Genomic DNA, 6,000 nt, shown 5'->3' with positions numbered 1-6,000 from the left:
TCAAATCGCATATTTGGCACACTGCCTTTGTCTTGTCCTCACTCAATTTAAAGTGCTCCCACACAGCTGAGGTCTTCGGCACTTTTGTCTTCTCTTTCAGATGAACCGAATCATGACGTTCAAGACGTTCAGTCATGGGCGATTCATATTCAAGCGCGAATGAGAACCGTTTCGCGGGGGATGCCAGGTGTTCGAAAAAAAAGAAAAGAAAGAATATTCGAATCTCAAAATTGAAAATCGAGTTTCAAATCGCATATTTGGCACACTGCCTTTGTCTTGTCCTCACTCAATTTAAAGTGCTCCCACACAGCTGAGGTCTTCGGCACTTTTGTCTTCTCTTTCAGATGAACCGAATCATGACGTTCAAGACGTTCAGTCATGGGCGATTCATATTCAAGCGCGAATGAGAACCGTTTCGCGGGGGATGCCAGGTGTTCGAAAAAAAAGAAAAGAAAGAATATTCGAATCTCAAAATTGAAAATCGAATGCCAACCCACCAAACGAATATTCGAATAATCGAATATTCTGGTTCAGCCCTAGCCCATACCCCACATTATTTTTTACTCGCACCTTTCTATTCACACTGTTTTAGACCCTTTCTTTTCTTTTAAACCTTCACTTACCCTTCTTTGCTTTTGCCCTTCTTAAAAACAACCACATATTCTTATACGTGAATGTACTTTTCAAAATTAGTTATAAAACAGTTGCTCCTGGCAACAGGGATAGTATGTTTGCTTAACATAGCATCAAACATGACAATTTATGAGACTAATGTTATGCTTTGCTCCAAAATCACTATATAATATCAGTCGTGTTTGAAATGGTTAGCTTCTGTGGTTGCATGTTGCTTCTTATCACAGTGAGACAGAACATATTTTTTTATAAAATTGTATACTGTGATGCAAGCTGTCAATTAACGCTGCATTGCAGTAATAGGCTACTTAAATCAAAACGTTGCAAAAGGTCAAAGTTTTAGTTCGACATATATAGCAGAGAATTGCTTGACGTAAAAAAGTTAAGTGCAATAAGTTGCAGAAAACAACTCTTTGCCATCTCTTCAGTTCTGCCAAACCCTGCTCCATAATGCTCACATAGTCTCATTTTGGGTAAAAATAGAAAAATAATACTAAAGTACTTTGTTACTCTTACTTGAGTCATATTATTTTTTAGTACTTTTACTTGTACTCAAGTAAATTATTCCTTAAGTAGCAATACTTTTACTTGAGTACAATATCTTAGTACTCTTTCCACCACTACCACTGCAGTACAGAAACATACACGCGCTAACGTTGTTAAAGCTACTCTGGCGATTTTATTTTAAAAGCTACATAATATTTCTCACAAGCAAGGTAACAACGGTGCTGTTCGTGAAGAAAATGAAATTAAAGTTTCACTGTTAGTAGAGACGCTGCTGCCGAACAATTTTGAGAGACACACAGATTCAGAGAGGTAATATAAACACACTCATGTTTTGGAATTAGCAACGGAGGCGTTGGATGAGATGCAGAAGAAATAAATCCTACTCACAATAGCGTTATAAGTACAAAATCCGGACGAATGCCTTGAAACATATCATCTGAGCTATAACAAAGATTAATCTAAATTTAATTCATACAGTGAACACTATGCAGTGTTATTTTACACTTAATTATTACATTTCTTTACCTGAATACTACTGTTTATTTTATCTATGCTTGTAAATTATGTATGTCTTTTTTTTTTCTTTTTGTCAAAGTCTAGACCCTGAATATAAGACGACCGTGTTTTTTCAGATGTATTTCCAAGAAAAAAATATCGTCTTATATTCGGGACAATACGGTATGTCAATAGTACCCGTCACAACGATCATTCTCGTAAACGCAGTCGGTTATGTTTTAAATGAATGTAAACAGCTGAGAAAGAAATCGTTATCATTATACTGGATCCGTGCAGTCGGGTTTAAAGGGACAGCAGCCTATAAATACGTGCTGCTGAATATGACACTAATGTTAACAAAACGTCTATAACAAAGATTAATCTAAATTTAATTCTTACAGTGAACACTATGCAGTGTTATTTTACACTTAATTATTAAATTTCTGTACCTGAATACTACTGTTTATTTTATCTATGCTTGTAAATTGTGTATTTAATTTTTTTTTCGTTTTCTTTCTTTCTTTTTTTACTGACTGTTCACTTGCCTTTAATCATGTTTGAACTTTCTCAGACTGTAGTTTTTGCTGTGGTATATGAAGAAGTACTTAAAGTGTGTGGAAAGCAAAGTTACAATGATATAAAATTAGTTTCATTAATTTTTTGTTTGTATGTTCACATTGATGTTAATTTACATTTTCTGATTTGTGACATCACTTTTTATGTAATGCTAAAACACTGCTGGTCACTTTCAGAAGTTATAGTGATTCTTTATTTTCCAAGAAAGAATGTGAAACAAATTGGTTATATAATTTTCATTTTAAAATATTTTAAAATATAATTTAAATTGATTTTACACACTTTAAGCAATATCGTATCGCATATCGAATATCGCATTTTTAACAAGGTATCGCATATCCCATTTTTCTTCAATATCGCACAGCCCTGATACACACACACACACATGTACATATTTTTGGAAGTCATGAACCGTAAATAAAACATGGTTTACTCTGTCATAACTTTTGATACAGGTAGTAAAAAGCCAACGTAGTGTCTGAATCATGTCTGTATTTGCTCTTTTTATTACTTAATAAAGATAAGAAATGTCACCTCAAAAAGCCGTCGTTAGATGCCATAATGTGTAACACTTAAATTGAGGCCATCGTGTCAGATTTCTTAGTTGAGTGAGTGTGATTAAGGAGTGAGGTGTGTCTCAGTGTAGTTTCAGGAGAATGCAAGTTACACTCCTTTATTTACTGAATGACACAGCTTCCTGTGTAAGGTGACTGCAGGCCCTGCCCATGAAAGGTTAAACACTATTTGATGGCTCTGAGTGAGCCTCACACAGAATGCTCCAGCCTGTTCTCTTTCCACAGAGGGAACAACAGAGAGCGGTAAGACCTGCTCAGAGCCGGGGAATCTTTGAACATTTTATTCAGAACATGACATGTAAAAAGCTGTTTTGTGTTGAAACCTGCTGTGTTTATTGTAGTTTTTGAGTGTGCATGTGCATACATGTTGGGTTTCTCTTTCTCTCTCTCCCTCTCTCTTTTTTTTTTTTTATATAAGCGTGTTGTGTCTGATGCAAACTGGAACATTTAGAGCTGGGATCCATTCCAAAGCCTCTGGGTGTGTCAGACAAAGTTTTCAGCTGTGCCTCCTTCAGTATTTCTTTTCCTCATTCTGTCCTGTGGAAACTAAGTCAAACCTTTGCAAAGGCTAAAGAGTGCTCCATATCACAGTCTAGAGGCATTACCCCTCATCTCAAACTCCACGTCCTCACCTCTGGCTTATTTTCAGTTTGTTCCATGTACCTCAGAGGAGTTTATGGGAATTTAAGACATTTTGCTCATTATTGGATTGCTACTGACAAACGTTTTTGGATTTGTGCATCAAACAAATGACTGCCTTCAGGTAATTACTCTTTCCAAACATCAGTGTGCATGTGTCTTTTTATTGCCTGGTGCGTTCCTCTAAAGCTTTGTTCTCGTGGTTGCTGCTGTAGTAATGCTGTTTCTGAATTGTCACATTTCACATAGAATTCTCCTCACTACTGACTTTGTTTTTTGAAGTTGGGAAATGGGTTGACTTTGTGTAAAGAGAGCTGAAAGGCAAAAGCTGACTACAAATATCACTTGTATATGGCGAGGTCGATATGCTATTTGAGAGAAGCGGTTAAGTGTTGTGTGCCTGTGGGAATGTTTTCCTGTGAACATTTTTGTGAAGGACCCGTTTAAAAAGCGTTGTGTTCAGATGCAGTTTTATGACCGGATGCCATAAATGCTCACGGCTAGAGGTTGACTGATATAAATTTTTTGACGGCTAATATCTAAGAGCAGTGGTTCTCAACCCTGTTCCTGAAGCTTCCTAGCACTAAAATGGTGTGTAAGACAATTAAATGTATACTTATTTAACATAACATTAACTAAATTAGAAATATATAAATTGAAAATGAAAGAATAGGGGAAAAAATATATACTTTAGACAGCACCTTATTCTATATCATCAATATTTTTCCACGAGTAAAGAAATACTTATAAACATTACTAAAAAGTAATTATACTGTAACCAACAGGGCACTCATTATTACAGTTGGTCTCTGCACACTTGAAATCATATTTTCTAAAAGACCAGGTAACGGTGAATATGACATTAATATGACATAAAGGCCAGTTTATCATAGTTGTTACTGTGCAAACATCAGAAAGCACATGCTCCTGTATCAGGTTGTTATGTTGAAAGACTAAGGCCTGCTTTCACAGACAGGGCTTAGGTTAAGCCAGGATTAGGCTATAGTTCAATTAGGACATTTAAGTATCTTCTATAAACGTGCCTTAGAAAAAAAAACATTACTGGTTAGGCCCGTCACGATAACAACTTTTTGTTGTGCGATATATTGCCCCAGAAATAATTGCGATTAACTATGTCATTTTAAAGGGGTCATATGATGCTTTTTTAAAGATCATTATTTTGTGTATTTGGTGTAACAGAATGTTGACATGCTTTAATGTTCAAAAAACACATTATTTTTCAAATACTGTACATTATTGTAAGTCCTCTATGCCCCGCCTCTCTCAAACGCTTCGTTTTCTACAAAGTCCCTCCTTCCGACAAGCGCAGTCTGCTCTGATTGGCCAGCTGACCCAGTGCATTGTGATTGGCCGAACACCGCAAGCACTCGTCGGAAATGTAACGCCCCTTACCATAATCGCAAGCTTCATCTTTCAAAATAAATGTAAAGACAGTAAATAATGTCATTAGTTTTACCATCAGTTCAAGCCTGAAAGGGGAACAGACACAGTAATGATGCAGTACACAAGCAGCGGTTTAGACAGCTGACTCTACTGTGATGTGACACTGAATATCTCTTTGGTTTTGAGACTTTAGTCTTTGCAACTTCAGGAAAACTTCAAGGAAAACTTGAAATCGCATCATATGACCCCTTTAAGACCATTTTATGCCACTGAATATATAATCATAATATAACAGCATAATAATGCAAGAAGGCCAACACACTTTCAAATGACAAACTTTTTATTCTTAAGAATATTTAGATCATGGAAATTAAGTATCAAAATATTAGATACCTTAAAAAACTTGAATAAACAGAAAAAAGAAAAATTCACAAATAACTTGTCTGGAGATTTTTCCCGGACCTTCTTTTCTCTGTAAATTAAGGGTGCACTGAAACTTTTTTTGTAGAAGCATTTTTTAAATTTGAATTAGCACCAACTACACCACGTTATGTACGAGAAGCTGCAAAAGACACAGGCGCAAGTGGAATGCAAAAAACATGGTGACATTAATTTTTATGTAAATATAATGGGCAATATATTGCGTCACCAAAAATTATTGCGGTCACGTACATATATTGTACGATAAGTCGATATATTGATTATTGCGACAGGCCTATTACTGGTGTGCATCTTAAGACAAATCAATGGCACTGACATATTTTAAGATATGTCAGTGCAAGTTTCTCTCAGTTAAAACAGCCCAGACATGCATTTTAGTCTGAGACTAGACTTAAGTCTTGTCTGTAAAACCAGGGGAATATATAATGGTAGAAGATGAGAAAAGAAGGGGAATTCTACACAAGTGTCAAGAAGTCAGACAGTCATAATGTCATAAACTAACATTTAACACACAGAAAACAAATGTGTATGTAATGTGATTGTTTCTTAAAATAAAAGTAATATGAATTGCTTCGAAGCAGTTTCACAATAATAAAAAGAAAAATAGAATAATCAATCATGAAAACCTCTTCAGTTCTGTCTCAAATTAAATTCTGCTGTAAAGCAGCTATAAAAAGCCAGTATCGTCATTAATCAGCTCAAGTCAGTTTAGTTTTTATTTCAGTTCAGT

The 6,000-nt window shown here is 35.5% G+C and overlaps 1 protein-coding gene across 6 annotated transcripts in view; it reads left to right on the top strand.

The window, feature by feature from the left end:
* Positions 1 to 6,000, top strand: part of LOC107731101 (plakophilin-4-like) — a 93,795-nt gene that overhangs the window by 15,708 nt on the left and 72,087 nt on the right. The window contains exon 1 of one of the 6 annotated variants that reach the window (XM_016542089.1): positions 3,475 to 3,549. The exons of the other annotated variants lie outside the window; for them this stretch is intronic. The gene's annotated coding sequence lies outside the window, so the exon portion shown is untranslated. Of the gene's footprint in view, positions 1 to 3,474; positions 3,550 to 6,000 lie in introns of those variants that run through there. 6 annotated transcript variants of the gene reach the window in all.

Source organism: Sinocyclocheilus rhinocerous, unplaced genomic scaffold (genome assembly GCF_001515625.1).
Source record: "Sinocyclocheilus rhinocerous isolate Xijiao unplaced genomic scaffold, SAMN03320098_v1.1 scaffold2264, whole genome shotgun sequence".
NCBI classification, from domain to species: domain Eukaryota; kingdom Metazoa; phylum Chordata; class Actinopteri; order Cypriniformes; family Cyprinidae; genus Sinocyclocheilus; species Sinocyclocheilus rhinocerous.
This window is presented reverse-complemented; position numbering and strand designations above follow the sequence as displayed.